This window comes from Lolium rigidum, chromosome 2, assembly GCF_022539505.1.
Source record: "Lolium rigidum isolate FL_2022 chromosome 2, APGP_CSIRO_Lrig_0.1, whole genome shotgun sequence".
Lineage (NCBI taxonomy): Eukaryota > Viridiplantae > Streptophyta > Magnoliopsida > Poales > Poaceae > Lolium > Lolium rigidum.
In genome coordinates, this window is record NC_061509.1 from 232,852,628 (window position 1) to 232,871,136 (window position 18,509).

Here is an 18,509-nt window from a genome sequence, read left to right on the forward strand (position 1 = left end):
CACATATAAAATATAATTTCAATCTCAAATTAGACTAAGTGTTGTTTAAAAGGTAGCACAATGAGCTAGAAGTTTTTTATGCTAGATTTAGAAGAGTTCTAAATATTGTGACGGATTCTACAAAAGAAGGCGAGTATGTCATTGTTTTGACAATGACAAAGGATGTTAAGTCAAGAGGTTCTTTGAGAACTTGGTGTGTTTCCGACATAGTCAGAACTTTGAAGCTATATTGTGTATGACAATATTAGTGACATATTTCAGACCGCGGAATTAAGGTTCCACCAGAAGACCAAACATATTTAATGTTGACTCATTTGGAAATGAGTGATGCGTTGAGACGCAAATGAATTACAAAATACATACGTTTCTGAGCGTGTCAGATTCGTTGACTAAAACCTCTTCCATGAGCAATACATGATAAAGCACCAGAAGGCCAAGGTGTTATATCTTTACAAATGTAAACTAGATTATTGACTCTAGTGCAAGTGGGAGACTGAAGGAGATATGCCCTAGAGGCAATAATAAAGTGGTTATTATTTATATCTTTGTGTTTATGATAAATGTTTATATATCATGCTATAATTTTATTAACCGAAACATTAGTACATGTGTGATATGTAGACAACAAAGAAGTCCCTAGTATGCCTCTTAAACTAGCTTGTTGATTAATGGATGATTAGTTTCATAATCATGAACATTGGATGTTATTAATAACAAGGTTATATCATTGTATGAATGATGTAATGGACACACCCAATTAAGCATAGCATTAGATCACGTCATTGAGTTATTTGCTATAAGCTTTCGATACATAGTTACCTAGTCCTTATGACCATGAGATCATGTAAATCACTTATACCGGAAAGGTACTTTGATTACATCAAACGCCACTCGCGTAAATGGGTGGTTATAAAGGTGGGATTAAGTATCCGGAAAGTATGAGTTGAGGCATATGGATCAACGAGTGGGATTTGTCCATCCCGATGACGGATAGATATACTCTGGGCCCTCTCGGTGGAATGTCGTCTAATGTCTTGCAAGCATATGAATAAGTTCATAAGAGACCACATACCATGGTACGAGTAAAGAGTACTTGTCGGAGACGAGGTTGAACAAGGTATAGAGTGATACCGATGATCAAACCTCGGACAAGTAAAATATCGCGTGACAAAGGGAATTGGTATCGTATGTGAATGGTTCATTCGATCACCGAAGTCATCGTTGAATATGTGGGAGCCATTATGGATCTCCGGATCCCGCTATTGGTTATTGGTCGGAGTGAGTACTCAACCATGTCCGCATAGTTCGCGAACCGTAGGGTGACACACTTAAGGTTTGATGTTGAAATGGTAGAACTTGAATATGGAATGGAGTTCGAATATTTGTTCGGAGTCTCGGATGAGATCCCGGACATCACGAGGAGTTCGGAATGGTCCGGAGAATAAGATTCATATATAGGAAGTCATATTCCAAGTTTGGAAATGATCCGGTGCATTTATGGCAGGTTCTAGAAGGTTCTAGAAAAGTCCGGAAAAATGGCACTATGGAAGGTGGAGTCCCGGAGGGACTCCACTAGCATGGCCGGCCAAACCCTAAAGGGGAGGAGTCCAAGGTGGACTCCACCTTGGTGGCCGGCCAGCCCCACCTCAAGGAAAGGTGGGAGTCCCACCTTGAGTAGGACTCCCCCCTTGAGTAGGTTTCCCACTTTTGGGAGGTTTTGTTGTTGGGGTCTTATTCGAAGACTTGGACTACAACTCTTGGGGCTTCCACCTATATAATGAGGGACAAGGGGAGGGTGGCCGGCCACTCTAGCCTCCAACCTTGGCTGCCCCCTTGTGGCCGGCGCCCAAGGCACCCCTCTCCCCAAACCCTAGCACCCCTCCTCCACTACTTCTCCCGCATATGCTTAGCGAAGCTCTCGCCGGAGATCTCCATCGACACCGACACCACGCCGTCGTGCTGCCGGATTCAAGAGGAGCTACTACTTCCGCTGCCCGCTGGAACGGGGAGGTGGACGTCGTCTTCATCAACAACCGAACGTGTGACCGAGTACGGAGGTGCTGCCCGTTCGTGGCGCCGGAAGCGATCGTGATCAAGATCTTCTACGCGCTTTTGCAAGCGGCAAGTGAACGTCTACCGCAGCAACAAGAGCCTCATCTTGTAGGCTTTGGAATCTCTTCAAGGGTGAGACTCGATACCCCCTCGTTGCTACCGTCTTCTAGATTGCATCTTGGCTTGGATTGCGTGTTCGCGGTAGGAATTTTTTTGTTTTCTATGCAACGTTATCCTACAATATGTATGTGCATTGTTATGCCTTCTTTATTTGTCAATTGCCCAACTGTAATTTGTTCACCCAACATCTATTTTTCTTATGGGAGAGACACCACTAGTGAACTGTGGACCCCGGTCTAATTCTTTACATGTGAAATACAATCTACTGCAATTGTTCTTTACTGTTCTTCGCAAACAAACATCATCATCCACACTATACATCTAATCCTTTGTTTACAGCAGGCCGGTGAGATTGACAACCTCACTGTTACGTTGGGGCAAAGTACTTTGATTGTGTTTTGCAGGTTCCACGTTGGCGCCGGAATCCCTGGTGTTACACCGCACTACACTCCGCCACCAACAACCTTCACGTGCTCCTTGACACCTACTGGTTCGATAACCTTGGTTTCTTACTGAGGGAAAACTTACTATTGTGCGCATCACACCTTCCTCTTGGGGTTCCCAACGGACGTGTCGACCACGCGCATCAGTGCTTTCCGGTATCAAACCAAGACTCATTGAACCGCTTGAAAAGACACCGGGATGTTGGCTCGATGAGCTACCGTCAGTGTTGTGGAGCATAAGAACAACACCGAACCGGTCTACCGGATACACTCCATTCTTCATGGTTTATGGGGCGGAAGCAGTAATCCCAACCGATATTATTCATGACTCACCAAGGGTTCAACTCTATAACGAAGAAGAGGTAAAAGAGGCCCGAGAAAATGATGTGGACTTGCTCGAGGAAGCAAGAGAGCTGGCTTTGGCAAGAACAGCTATATACCAGCAGAACCTCAGACGCTATCATAGCCGGAAGGTTATCCCGAGAGTGTTCCGGGAAGGAGATCTGGTGTTACGCCTAGTGCAGCGCACTGAGGGACGCCACAAACTCTCACCTCCGTGGGAAGGACCTTTCATTGTGAGCAAGGCTCTATACAATGATGCCTACTACTTGATCGATGCACAGGAATCAAAGAAGGGAAAGGCGGATAGGTCAGGAGAGGAAACTAAGCGTCCATGGAACATAGTTTTGCTGCGTCCTTTCTATTCCTGAAGAAGTGCTGTAAGGAGTTCCTTTTTTGTTCCTTATTTGCTATGAATAAAACATGTCGGCACCTCGAATGACACTCGGGGACTGCCTCTACCGAAGTTGCATGCAACCTTTTATTTTTTCAGTATACCGGTTGGTTGTTTGACGTTTTTTCTTTTCGGTTTAGTAACGTGCTAAACCTACCAGAGTCTTCGACTTTGCTGCTGTCTGAAACCTGGCTTCATGGCAAGCAAGATAAACCGGAAGGACCTAAGCATGCGAAAAGCGCAAAGAGAGGTGGAAAACAGGTGATCCGAGGAAAACTTTGCTAACCCCGGTTGTACCAGTTTTTTGTGAAAAATTTCGAATTATTTCTAAGTTCAAGAAAGTGCTTGCTTGGCAAAAGAACTTTGTGACTCATACGCCAAAAAACCCAGAGAGGTAGGCAGAGCCAAAGCAAAAGAACCAAGTGCACATCAGATTGGATGCGGAAACAATTCCGGAATCTTCACGGTGCAAGATCAAAGCAAAACGGTAAAGGCAAATTGCTAAAGTAGCAAACCAACATAATTTGATAAGCTACCGGTATAAAAGACACCGGCATAAAAGTTGTAGCACAACCAAAAGAGATGTGAAATCTTACATCAGAAACCCCGGCATACCGGGGTAGAATTTAACCAACATTGTTTTTGAGGCAGACAGGCATGACAAACATACAGTGAGAACATTCAAGCAATAGGAGGCTGGGGGCCAGCAGCGGGAGCTTCCGGAGCCTGCTCTGGAGGGATCTCACCTTCCTCAACGTCCCCCTCCTCGTCCTCGCAGGAACCCTCTTCCTCGTCGTCGGTGACTTCATCTTTGAGGTCCACGGGAGGAGGGATGAAGGCGCGGAGGCGGACGTATTCAGCGACCCGGTAGGCGCGATCCTGGCGCTTGGCCGTAAGGACCGGATCCTTGTCGGTAGGAGCGTCGCCACGAAGGCTGTGGAGGGCGTCGAGGTCTAAGTCCTCGCACCAAGAGCAAGCAACGCGTAGCGCTGCGTCAGCTCCGGCACGGGCCGCTGAGCATTTCCACTCCCGGAACATTCGGCAGGCGTCCTTAAGACGATCTGAGAGGAGGGTCATGTTGGCCGGAACGGCTTCCCCAGGCCACAGCACCTTGAAGATCTACATGGCCCGATCCGGCAGGTCAACCAGATGCCGGTCTACAGCCCTCATATGCTAGATCCGGGCGGCAAGCGCGACCAGATGGTCGTAGGCGTCCCAGGGCGCATCCGGAGTGCTCAGAGATTGCTCAGCCCTGCGCTCCGCAACCTTCTTGAAGGCATGCGGCTGTGAGTCCGGGAAAAGCTCTGCAAGAAAAGAGAGAAGAAAAGATAAGGACATACTGCCGGAAGATATAAGCTTATAAGCAAAAGAGGGAAAGAAAAAAGACTTACTGAGAGCCAGCGCATCGGCCTGCATAACTAACCGGTCATACTCAACCTGATCCGTGGTGAGGGTGGCAATCCGGGCTTGCGCCTCCTTCCGCAACCGGATCTCCTCCTCCAGCTCCTTCCGCAGCTGGCTACTGGCGTCGGTAAAGTCCTTCAGAGACTCGTCCAACTTGGTTTCAGCAGCAGCCTGGGCCTCCTTCAGCTCCCGATCATGCCGGAGCTCAGCCAGCATAAGCTGGTCCTTAAGCGCAGCGGAGATGGTCTCCTGAGCGTCCAGGGCCTTGCGGTGCTCCAGGGCAAGCTGCTCCTTTTCGGCTAAAATCCGGAAGAAGAAAAGATTAACAAATATAATCCGGTAGGTTCAAAAAATGCAAAGACAAACGAGAAAAAAGGATGGTACCTTTGAGCGCCGAGAGCTGGGCGGTGAGGTCCTCAGAAGGGGCTTCCGGAAGGGCGGCTGTGGAAAAAACTTGTGAGTAATATTTGAAAAGAAAGAAGCAACCGGTACAAATAGACGCGGGAGAATGAAAACTCACCCTGGCACTTGCTGTGGGCCTCAGAGAGGTACCGATGCTCCCACAGAAGCTCCTCGAAGAGCTGCTTCCGGGCGTCCAGCGTGCCCTGTCCAAAGAAAAGTATCGGTAAGGCTATGCCGGCAATATACTTTAAGAAAGTTTCGCGCTAAGAGCTGCGTTCTCAACCCGAAAATCGGGGACTGGCTATGCCGGTTTTTTGTGTTTCTAAGAAAGTTTCGCGCTAAGAACTGCGTTCTCAACCCGAAACTCGGGGACTGGGAGGATATACATATAAATTGGAAGATTGAAAACCGGCCTAAATTTGAAGAACTTCCAAGTTTGTGCTACTTACCACCACGTTGTTGTTGGTGTCGTTCCACGCAAGGTCAAACTCCTTGACGGCGCGCCTAAGCCGGCTCAGGTGTTGGGCGGAGTTCCGCGGGCCGGAAGGATCAGCAACCGGCAGCTTCTCCTTGATCAAGCCGCGAGTGGCCGGGGACAAGTCCGCCAGGTTCCACTTTTCCGCGTAGGCCTACAGCGGGCCCAGATCGACCTAACCGCGGGTAAGCTCAGTAATCCGGCCCAGCTGAGCTGAGGCCGTCTCACTGGCTACGACGGCGGCGCGGCCGTCATGGAGAACCAGCGACCGCGAGCCGGAGGAAGAAGCGGTTGCCACCGTGACCACCGCAGCAAGTTGCTGGGCGGTGAGCTTGGCGCCCTCCGGAGGTGTTGGCTTGGCGGTGGCTGGCTTGCCGGTAGGGGCAGCCGAAGGAGGTGTTGGCGTGTCCTTGGACGGCGCGGAAGCTTCCGGTGCTTCCTTCGCCGGGGGAGAGCTTGCCGGCGTGGAAGAATCCGGCACGGTCTTGGAGGGTGATGAGGCAGGTGCTTTCTTCTTCTTCTTGGGGACGGGAGGAACCAGAGGTTCCGCCCTCCCGGCATCTTCGGTGCCGGCGCTGGTGTTGATGGCGCTGGTGTCTTCGGCTTCAGGAGGGGAAAAGAAATCCTCCTCCGCGCGGTGATGAGGAAGTTCGGGGGCCGCGCGCTCCGCACTTGTGTTGCCACCCCGAGGGGAGGCAGGAGATTTGCCAGCACCAGATGGTACCGGGCTTGGTTGAGGAGGAGGTGAGGCCCTGGCGGCGTCCTCGGAGGTCTCCGGCCTCATGCCGGTAGCGCTCCTGGTGAGGCTAAGCGCAGGCCTAGATGAAAATAAAAGAGAGTCAGAAAAAGCAATCTCGAGCGAAAGACAAAGGAAAAGAAAATCCGGAAGTTTACCCGGTAGCGACCGGAAGTTGTTTTCGGTACCGCTTGGTGGTGTAGGGCTTGCCTCCATCCTTCCAGGAGCGCTTGGCAGGTGGAGCCTCGCTGGAGCCGACTTCGGGCGCCGGAGCCTTGTTCTTCTGGCCCCGAGAAGCAAGATTGTCCAGGAACTCCTGGCCAACCTCGGCCTGCAGCGGGGTAGCGCGCTCCACTGCCTGGGGGTTTGCGCTGCTGAGCTGGGGTCTACAGAGGAACAACATAAAAGAAGCCGGATGAACAAGATACCTTGAGAATAACGACCTCCTCGTCTGAACCGGAACTGTTTGCCGGCTAAGGAGCGGGAAAGTTACCGGGGCGCGAGGTATGGGTCCGGCCCATCTTGTGTTTACCCCCGAACACGTAAGGATCCGGGTCCACAGTGTCCAAGGGGCGCTTCTGGCAAGGACCTTGCACCTCCTTAGCAATCCGAGGAAACCGTTCAAGAGCCTGAAAGAAGAGAAAACCAGTTATTTACACATCAGAGGTTACCGGAAACATCGATCCAGTTGTCTTAAGTTCTTACGACGGCAGTTGGGGGATTGTTGAAGCTGAGAGGGAGAAGGCCCCAAGACCAGTTAACCGGCATATCGGTCTGGCAAATCTGCTTGGCCTTGAGGACCACGTCGGTCTTGCTCAAGGTAAAGCTGGTCATCTTGGTTGGATCCCTACTGCCACTCATTTGGCTCATCTTGTGAGCCCGACGCTGAAGGGGGAGAACCCGGCGTGAGATGAACACGCGGATGATATCATCAGCGCAAGTGCCCGTATCTTTGTTGAGCTGCTCCATAAACCGCACAATCCGGTTGGTTTCAACATGTGTGATCCCCGGATTGTGTTTCCAGTTGGCCCTCGAAGGCGCGCCAGGATTATAAGCCGGCAGGTTGATGAAATCAGCGTTGCCCTTGTTCTTCACATAAAAGAAGGTCTGTTGCCATGCCCGGCATGACTCCACACCGGTAAACTTGTAAAAAGGGCTCCCTTGGCGGGCGCTGATGATGCAAGCCCCACATTAAACTGGGGGTTTGGGCTTGGGAAGATTTACGTCTTGGATCGAGTTGATCCGAAGACAGAAGAAGCGAGCAAAAGCTTCAAGAGTAGGGAGGAGACCAATGTAGGCCTCCATGAAAGAAACATAGCAGGAAAGGTAAAAAATGGCATTGCCAGGAAGATGATGAGGTTGGAGTTGGTAAAAATCAAGGAATTGGCGAAAGAAGTCTGACGCCGGTAGGCCGAAGCCGCGCTCAAAGTGAGCAGAGAAAACTACATACTCTCCGGGTTCAGGCGCGGGCTCCACCTCGTTGCCTGGAATCCGGCAAGACACTTCTTCCGGAATTCTCCGGGAGCGGTACAGCCAATCGATTTACGGCTGCTTTACATCAGAGCCCTTCGAGGCTCCGCGGGTGTACCCGGCCACGTTCACACCGGAACCTCGGCCGGAGCTGCTGGCCTCCTGGCCCCTTCCGGCACCGGCTTCCGGAGCAGAGGAAGAGGCGTCCATCCGGGCGAGATCCGCCTCGAGCCCGTCAGATGCTTGAGCGGAGGGGGTTTCCTCCCCGGAAGATGTAATGGGGCTCTCGATGTGCTGACTGCTAGCGGAGGACTCCGTTAGGTATTCCTCAGAAGACATACCGGTCTAAAATTTCCCAAATCTACCCACAAACAGGTTTCCTAGAATCTAGCCTCTCGCGAAGATCTACGAGTGAAAGAAAAAGTAAAAGAAAAGGAGGAGTAAATACACTACCAGCCCAAGAACGAGGAAGCAATAGGAAGAGAGTGTAGAGGCATTGATGCTAACCTGGGGCGGCGGAGAGCGATGAAGATGACGGCCGCCGGAGATTGGGTGAGCAAGCAGATGGCGACGGTGAGAGAAGAGGAAGACGAACTGCCGGAGGCGCTCGCAGTAGGAAAGCTGAAGTCCTTCGAGGAGCCTCGGCGAGGCAAGGCCCTGCGGAGCTTTTTGGAGGAGTTCGCCGGTGAATGGAACTTCGACGGCGGACGGCGGCGAAGGGAGCGCAGAGAGCAATGGAGTGTTTTGAGACTTGGCGAATGCGGGTGAAGAAGATGAGGAACCGCCGCCCCCCTTTATATAGAAGAGGGGTTCATGGGCCAGAAACCGCTGGGCCGCGGCGCTTCGCCTCGTGGGTTGCCACGTGGCGCGGAGGTACACGCGTGAAAACAGGATGCCACAAGGGAGACCACACGGATCCAGAACGGCAGCGAGGATCCGGTGCGGTGTATTAAATGCGGGCGCAGAAGTCGGAGGGAAATGATCCCTGCCACTGGCGCGTCAGAAACAGTGCGCATGTCTCTGACATGCATTGTACCCGTGAAATTTTCGACTTCGCCGAGGAGAGTTTAATGACAAAGGTACCGGAAAAGATCGGTATGAAAAGGAAAGTTCGGCAGAGACGTCGGAAAGTTTGAACTGGTTACCGGAAGGTTTAAACCGGTACGTTGAGTAAGTGGAAACTGGCATGGTCCGTTTGATAGGATCCGCCAAACTATACCAGCTTCGGGGACTAATGTTGGGGGGAGGACCCCCGGTATGCCAAAGGCATGCCTAACTTGCCTATTTTAGGCTGGTTAGGTACCGGTTTAAAGGTTATTCCGGACTGTGAAGCTAAGCTTTTGGCTAAGTGAACCTGTGCCGGTATCCCAGGATGGGTATACCGGAATGGGCTAAGAAGGTACCGGATTACCGGTACAAGCTGCACTGTAGCACGTCGGCAAGCTGGTCAAAGATTCTCTAAGGAGCTAGAGGACAAAGATGAGCGAAGCACTTCAGCTTTAATCGAAGCTCTGAGGCCAAAGCAGAGGATGACGTAAAAGGTACCGGAGGACGTTAGCCTTCCTGATTAAAGACATACCGGCATCACCGGTAGCCAAAGAGGCTTTGTAAAATAGTTTTTCTAGTCAAAGATGCATTTAGGGTTTCCTAGGGTTTCTTCCCCTGTAAGCCACCCTCTCCCCTATATAAGGAGAGGGGGCACACCCTAACGCGGGGACGTCTTATGTACGAGAACTACTAGCCTGTACCTAATTCATTCATGGAATAGAGAGATCCAAAGTTGAGCTAGTTCTTGTGTTCTTCTTCTTCTACCTCTGGCCAAGGCCAAGTTCATCAGGATAGCATCCGGAAATCCATCCGGAATTCATCCCCATATAACCAAAACCCTCCCCCGAATCCTCTAGCGCACATTCGGCCCCAACTTAAGCCATCCCATGGCATCTGTCTGTTCACCACGATGACACCTGGATTCTAACAAATTGAGGATTCGAGCTGCTAGGAGAAGCTAGTGGGGAGAAGCTTCTCCCAGAAACCGCCGGAGAAGCCGAAAAGAAGTGGCCTAAGATCCTTCTAAAGATCGTCATGCACATTGGTATCTCGAATGCCATGGTAGGAAGTAAGTAAGCCTGCCACCCTCTCTTCCTTTCCTTCGCACACACACCAGTTGTCCCATAAAGTCATAGAAGGATCATTCTGATTCTTGTCCACGCTCGTTCTCAAAGATCATGTTATGCATGATCATACAAGCGTTTATTATGTACCAAAATATCGCTTGGTCCCAAAACCTAGCCGGTCCTCTCACAATCAAGGGTTTTTTTCTCGGTAGCTCTTTTTTACCGAGGGACCGGAATAATCGTTAAATTCCAAAATTCTTGGTGTTTTACCGTCCGAGATAATTCAAAAGAAAAACAATTTCAAAATTTTATACTAGAAAGTAGATAAATTAGCTACGCTACGCCAGTATATCCATATTGCTTGGCGCAGTGGCTATCGCTGCTCTATGTGCCAAAGTTGATGCATGTTCGAACTTTTTTGGAAAAAAAAAGAGGGAAAAATATTTTCCCTATCCTATTAATTAAGAAAGGAGTGTGACCAAATTAGAACAGATGTAGCCATATCAAAAAAAAAAACTCTACACTCCCGGCATCAAGTTACCCATGCACTTGGCGCCCTCTAGGACCCAAAGCTTAGACACTTGTTTGATCTTTTAGAAGATTACTAAAGGTGAGACTTGCTTGTTCTTGAATACCCGAGAATTCCTTTCATTTCAAAGATGCCAAGAAACTGGAAGAGTGGCGGAGGCGAAATACTTCCCCTTCTTCATATTATCCCACCATGTGTAGATAGATTGGGTTGGCCAAGCATAGAGGTCGAGAAGATGTAAGCCAAGACAATCCTTGATGAGACCTCATAGTTGAATGGTGTACCTACAATTGACAAAAAGGTGGTCCACTGACTGCATCACCATATTGCAAAGGGGGTAAATTCCCGCAATTCGGCCGACCTCTCTTATCCATTGAAGGAAAGTCTCTTTAATGAGGACATATCTCTACATGAGGCGTTGTGATCTATTGGCGTGTATTGAGCTAGGGGTGGTCGAAGGTGTCCGCCTATCAGCATGACTGGTAGTGTGAATTATATGTTGAGTTTAAGTCGTAAAGTCGCGAATCTGGAAAGAATCAAGACCAGAAAAAATACGAGGAGACAACAAAGTTAAGATTAGAAAGATATAGTATGCAATAATTTTGCCTTAATCAGTTTAAGTCTAATTAAAAATTAGTATTTATGTTTGGCAAGGTTGCCATGACTTGTCCGTGTGATTTTCCTAGTTGTTTCCATGTCCGTGAGTCCTGGCTAGCTAGAGTACTAGTTAGTCTAGGACTAACTTGGTGTCAGGTCGGTTCAGGATTAGTCTCGCACGCGTAGTTTGTTTCAGTGTAGGTTTGGTTCTAATTTAAGTTGGCTACTAGGTAAGCCAGGTCAAGTCCTATATATGTACTGTGTTGAGGCTTGCAAGCTAAATCAAGTTGTAATCCTGTACCAAGGAGGAGCTGAAGATATTAGACACATTTTGTTTACTTGTCTGCAGGCTAAGGAAGTTTGGAAAGCTTTGGGTTTGAAAGAGGTTATTAGCCAGGCAACTAGAGGTGAACGGTCAGGATCAACTGTCTTGGAAGGAATCCTTTGTAAACCGGAAAATAATTCTAGGGTACTGGGAATGCTTAATCTCTAGGAGGTGGTCGCTGTAACGTGTTGGTATATTTGTTGGCAGAGGCGTGAACTAGTAAAAGGGGAGAAGGTCGCTGATCCTTCTAGAACGGCTTTTGCAATTTGTGCTCTAACATCAAACTGTGTCCCAACTTCATCGGAGAAGACGAAGAGGAAAGAAGTTCTATGGAGCAAACCTACACGAGGAGGATATAAACTGAACACGGATGCTGCGTTCTACCCTGATGGCTAGGGTGCTGCAGGAGGAGTGCTGAGAAATGACAAAGAAGAAGCCGTTGCAGGGTTCGGATGTCTCGTGGATCATGTTCTTGATGCTGCATCCGCAGATGCTCTTGCATTACCAAGGGGTTTGGAATTCCTGGAACAAATTGGAGTGTCAAATGTCATTGTCGAATCTGATTCCTTGAGTTTGATTTAAGCTTGCAATTCATTGATCGACGTTTGGAGTCCTTTCTATGCTATCCTAGCTGAATGCTTCAGGAAGGCTTACTCCTTAGTTATATTAGCTTGGTTCTTGTCTTAGAGAGGCAATTTAGCTCACCACATAGCAAAGTTTTGTTTCAAGTCTAAAGAAGTTGTTAGATGGGATGGAGAGCCTCCTGAATTTATAATGCCTTTTGTGATCAATGATGTAACTTTGTTGGCTCATGAAAAAATTAGCCGGATGGCTTTCCCCTAAAAAAAAGTTGTAATCGCAAGATTGACAAGAAAAAAAAACAGGTGTGATATGCGTCCTTGCCGATAATTTTTTTATATTGTTTATGCATGGTATTTAATGTGATCGATCTGTTGATGAATCCGAACAAAAAAGCAAAGGCATACATCAGATGGGAACACAGCCCACACAAACCGGCAAGCACACATATAAACTAAAAAAGCGGAAAAGCTGCAGCACAGCGAGGCCCGATAGGAGGCGAGCGAAGCCAACCTCTTATACCAGGCATAACTCAAATGGAGATGAAAATAACATATTAAACATCTTTTACCGGGTACTCTTCAGCGAGACATTATTTCTCTTTCGCATAACACAAAACTCAATTGTACAACATACATATATAACCTTGTCGCAACGATTCAAATGCACGATTAAATGATTTATGAGATTGTGCTAAATCTCCGTCAGTTCTGAACATTTCAGCCCATATCCAACATGGAATAATGGATCATAGTTATCATCTCCAACATGTACTGGTGGCAGTTGATCAACAGACCTAGACCAAGTGAATGGTAGCTTGCCCACAAAATCATGGTCTCCAAAGAGGCAATCAGTAATTCCCGTGCCCTCACTTCCAGGTAGCCAGGCAGCAACTAGAGCATCTACCTTCTCAAGAACTTGTGGCTCGATAACCAAGGGTCTTCCCGATAAAACAATCACTATGGTAGGGACTTTACAAGCAACACGAGTAATGAGATCAGAACCGTTGAATGGAATACTAAGGTCTGTTCTATCCCCCGACCCTTCAGCATACGGAACCTCACCAACTACAACAACTGCGTATGAAAATTCCCTCGTTTCAATGGTAGCTTCAGTTGGGGATTCCTCATATACAACTTCAGTTTCCACTCCCGCAGATTCTTGTATGGCCTCTAATATGGTTGTACCTGTTGATATTGATAGCATACTTAAATAGCTGGTTCTAAAGTTAATAAGACTGTGCGGAGTACAGGCTTAACTAGGTCATATTTGTAATGATTAGGTCTAGCAAAAAATGGCGTTTGGCTTACAAGAAAAGGGGAAAATGTTATGTTATTTGCATAGCAGGAAATCATTGTGGCTGAGTTTAATTTCAGCCCCAGGATGAGATTAAGAAAACACCACATGCATACTTTTTAGTTCAGTGTTTCTTGGTTGCTCTGTGGTGCGTACCATGTTTTGTGGCATCTTGTATGAAGTTGTTATGATCTAGAATCAAAGATTGGTAGTGTCTCTTGTATTTTGTTTTGGCTTTTAGTACAAGGCAGGCAAAGATCTTGAAGTTCAATTTGGAAACAACAGTTTCACATTTTTATGCATCATGGCACTTGAAAGCATGGGAAAAGTCATCTATAACGTCATATAAGTAGAAGCTATCCTGGAATTCCCAAGTAGTGAAGTAGATGCAATTTATTTGGAAGAAAGGTCATGGTAAGTGTTCCCTCAATTAAAAAAGGTCACGGGTGATATATTCTTGTGGAGTTGAATTTTCTTCTTACCACGGGTTATCTTTCCACTGTCTCCATTCCAAGACATCGTCCATCCACCACATTGATATCCAATATTGTCAGCATGCGTCCCGGCAACAAGTATTCTTTTTGCATTTTTGGCCAATGGAAGGAATGGCTCATTCTTATTCTTGCCATTTTTCAGAAGAACCAAAGACTTTCGAACAGCCTCACGTGCCAGCTGCCGATGCTTCTGGAAAAATTAAAAGTTAAGCATATCATATACAGTGACTAGTGAGTAATATCGACCAATGTTAGATAGTCCAAAAAGAATAAAAATGAGAAGAATTGACAGCAACAACGATAATCATAGATACGGGACATGCATTTTGAGTACCTTGCAACCAATTACGTCTAGTAGAGATGGGTCTGAAAATGGCTGGTCAAAAACCCCAGATATGAACTTAACCCTTAGAATCCGCTCAACAGCATCATCAATCCGTGATACTGGTATCTCCCCTGACTCCACCAAGAACAGAAGATCTTCCAAGAACTTCTCAAATCTGAAAGGTATCATGACCTGTAGAATTCTTAGAGGATTGAAAAGAGCCCGTAGCAGAATGTATTAATTTAAGATGAAAAATTAAATGAACAATACCATATCTATTCCAGCATTAACCGCTTGGGCAATGCAGTAGCGATAATCCGACCCTCGAGGCTCGCTAAGCCTGTCAATACCCTCCAAGTCTGACACCACAAAACCCTGTGGAACAAGAGCTTGCACATGTTACCACGTTGAGCAATTACACAACAGAGGATTTGCATCAGTCTACTTATTAATAAAATAATAAAAATAAACAAGGTTCCACACTACCTGGAAGCCCAACTTGCCCTTTAGAACGTCTGTAAGCAGATAGCGACTGGCATGTAATGGCTGGCCATTCCATTGAGAGTAGGATGCCATGACCGTTGCCACACCTTGAGTTATACAATCAATGTAGGGTTTCATGTGGATCCTTTCTAAATCTTCTAAGGAGCAAATGGTGTTCCCTTCATTGATCCCCTTGTGAGTGCCACCATCCCCTACGAAATGCTTGGCACAAGCAAGAACATTTTCCCTAACGGAACGGAGGAATGGGTAACCATGAGGGTGGCCTGCTGGTGGCTGACCCTGCAGTCCGGTGACAAGGGTGGTCAAGGAGCGCACAATCTCTGGGTCCTCGCTGTAGCTCTCGTAGCATCTCCCCCATCTCGGGTCCCTACAAACCTGATGTACCAACCCGTGTTTTACTTTCTGTTGCAACTACGGTGACAATGGTGTTCCAGAAGAGTTTTTGAATTTGACTTACGGCGACGCAGGGGGCGAAGGCCCAGTGGATGCCTGTGGCGCGGACCTCGAGCGCCGTGGCCTCGCCGATCTTGCGCACAAGCTCCGCATCCCTCGAGGCTCCGAGGCCGGCGTTGTGGGGGAAGATGGTGGCGGCCAAGACGTTGTTGTGCCCATGGACTGCGTCGGTGCCGTAGAGGATGGGGATGGCGAGGCGCGACGAGAGGGCAAGGCGCTGCGCGTCGTCGACCATGCTGGCCCAGTCGGACGGGGAGGCGCGGTCGTGGGCGCGCTGCCGCCGCTGCTGAGGACGCTGCCGGCGCCGAGCTCCGTGAGAGCGCGGGACGACACCACAGTGCGCTCGATCTGAGCCATCTGGCCTGCCTTCTCACTTAGCGTCATCCGGCCCAGAAGGTCACGCACACGCGCCTCCACCGGCGCCGACGCGTCCTTGTACAGCGGCACCTCGCCGGCCATGATACTGCCGGTAAACAAGCACAAAGGTACGTACATGACTGGGTCTGTCTGCTCAATAGAATAATAAAGATGAGTCAGTCAGTCGCTGTGTGTGTGTGTTTGTGTTTGTTCGCGCCACCACCTTCTTCAAATAGAGGTATGCGCCGTTGCGTGGCTGCACTTTCCTCCTTTGGAAAAATCAGAACATACATTGCACGAGGCAATATTTCTTCTTTCACAAAGCTAGCTACTCTGGGTGAAGTGCACGTCGCAACAGCAGGATTGGCTAAGAAAAGATCGATATCTTGTAATCTTGATATGATACAGATAAAAAAACTACCCCTCTTACACTTAGGAAATATCGAGATCTTGTAATCTTTTTATGTGTACACATAAAAAAATACAAAGCAACTACACGTGAATCCGACATTCATGGAGTCGTCCTCGCCAAGCTATATAGAAGTATGTTCAACCTCCCCATGTGGGTGCCATGTTGTTCCGATTGATCGGGATACGCACGTGGGAACTCAAGCAATCGGAGAAGCTGTGGGATCGGTCGCCTCCACTGCCATCCATCTTCCGCATCAGACGCTTATCCTGGTGGCCACTGAGGCGTTTCACAGGAGACAGGGCTGGGGTCCCATGATTCTCAGGATTGCAGACGATGGAGATGAGTTTGTATGAAAAAAAAAGAATTGCTGTATATTTTTTTGAAGAATACGCAACCAAAGGTTGTATGTCATTTCATTAAGGTTAGAAAGGAGTTAAGTCTACTCCTCCCCTCTACCTGCTGAACTTCTCGTTACCCTCCACAGTGAGATGTCATTGATAGAACTACTTGCAGTAACACGGAATTATGCCGATCGGAAGTTCTAGCATTTTGCTCCAGCGAGATGTGGTGCAATCCTGCAATTGCCACAACAGGGTGCTATGCTTTCTTCAAGCAGGGCTATATAGCCTTTTTCTCTAAAAAAAATGGGTTAAGTCCTTCTCCTCCTTATGCATCTGCTAGGAATTAAGGTCCACCAGTCTGAGACGGTATCATTTATGGAGGGGACGAGACCGGAGAAACCCCATCGTCCGCCACAGTCTGAACCACAATAAACGAGGGAAGGGACACTGAACCATGAGCTGATCTATTGTTTCCCGGCACTTATCATAGAGGGACATAGCGGCGACCTGGGCAGACCACGGCGTTCCAAGAATTGCTGTATGTTAGTTGAGTTGAAGCTGTCTATCTGGATTCCAGTTATTCTATGCTCAAGTGGTTTCACTAATTCAGTTTTGTTGGCTGTTTTGGCGACAGGATGAGCAAAAACCTTGTAACAGGTTGTCGAGCTAGATGTTTTCCATTATGCTTTGTGGTTCTAGGTTGCTGTATAGTAGTGGTTTATTCCTATGATCGTTGGCAGAGGCATGGTTTGATGATGTTTCTGGACGGGGGACAAAACTCTGTTTTCAAGATATGATAGGATTCACAAGTTCAGTTATCATACTGTGCAGTCCATTCAGATAAGAAACTGAAACTCGGGTATGATCCCGTTGAATTAACATAGAGCGAAGCAATATACCTCGCTTCGTATGATGCCATGCCTTTGTTCAATGCCGTCGCGCTTCTGGTACCAGCCCGGCCTCGCTGGGTGCACCCGCTCAAGCATGACCTGCACAAAGGCAAGGCAAGTAAGTAACTGATGAGAAGTTCTGGAAGCCATCAAATCGACTTTGCAGATGGTGACGCGACTGAGCTGCGTTGCTATGGAGCTCACGTCGGGGTCGATGGGTGGGGCACTGGGGCGGCGAGGCACGGAGCATTGGCGAGATGGAGGAGGCCCGCGGCAGAGGATGCACCGAGGAGGTGGCGCCGGCCACAGCGGCAGGGTCCAAGGAGAGCTACAACGGTGCCTCTGCGGCGGGGCCTGGGTTTAGGATGGGAGCGGCGGCCGGGGACGGCGACCGCCGGGAGCGCGACGAGGCACCGCATGGTGGAGATATTTGGGAATAGGGGCGAGGAGTACGTAAACCGATCCCGAAGGCGTAAACCAGTATGCACCGTTGCATTACCGCCACAACTAAAGCCCATATAAATTTAGGCCTAGCCCAGTAACCTATCTCTCGACGAAATCCTGTGGGCTTTAGCGATGTGTGCACAGTTCCTCCCGACACTGTTCAGTCATAGGCTCATAGCTGGCCCCTCAAAGAAAAGAAGTGCAGTGATAGGGGCATTGGCCATTGTAGCGTCCATGGTTCTTTTTTTTTAATCAAATTGCAGTGTCAACAGTGACACGAATGATGTTTTAAAAAACAATGACATGACTGACTCTAGAAAAACAAATGAGACTAGCTGATCAACAAAGGCAGGTCTACCTCTTGTATTCTGTTCACCGAAAAAAAACATAGCAGTATCCATTCCAGCACTAGGGCGCCATGTTGGTATTCCCTCGGTTCCAAAAAAAAAAGTAGCTGATCAACTTTTTCTAGGGCGCCATGTGAAACACAGCATGCAAGTGATGCTTTTCCCCTACGGTAAAATATTGACTTCGGCTTTATTTCGTTCAATTTCGAGAATATTTCTTGTACAAGTTTTTTAAAATACAAAACAGTAGAAAACAAGGAACTGGCACTATCGTATCTTGTTAATAGGTTAGTGCCAGAAAATGTATAAAAGTGCAACGAAGTATGAGCAAAATATATATGAATTAGTGTAAAACAAGCATGAAGCATCGTTTGAGACGTATCATACACCAACAGAAGGTAAGAGACCACATGTGTATTGATGAAGTCGCCCTGTGAATAACCTGCAATTTTATTTTTGGTTTTGCATCACTGTTTAAAAACAACATCATTGCGGCAGTTTCAAATCGCCAAACCGAAGCACATACTCCTACTTGAATGTGAGCTTTAGTTTTCTTATCTATCCCATTTTTGGGTAGAAGAGTGATAACTCCAAAATTCAGTTTGAAAAGAGGCAAATCGCCATCCTGAAGCTGTGCAAATAAGCCCATTAGGTTTAATTTAATGAC

The 18,509-nt window shown here is 48.0% G+C and overlaps 1 pseudogene; it reads right to left on the minus strand.

Annotated features, from left to right (window-relative positions):
• Window positions 1-12,473: 12,473 nt before the first annotated feature.
• Window positions 12,474-16,970, minus strand: LOC124693116 (annotated as a pseudogene).
• Between the last annotated feature and the right edge of the window lie 1,539 nt (window positions 16,971-18,509).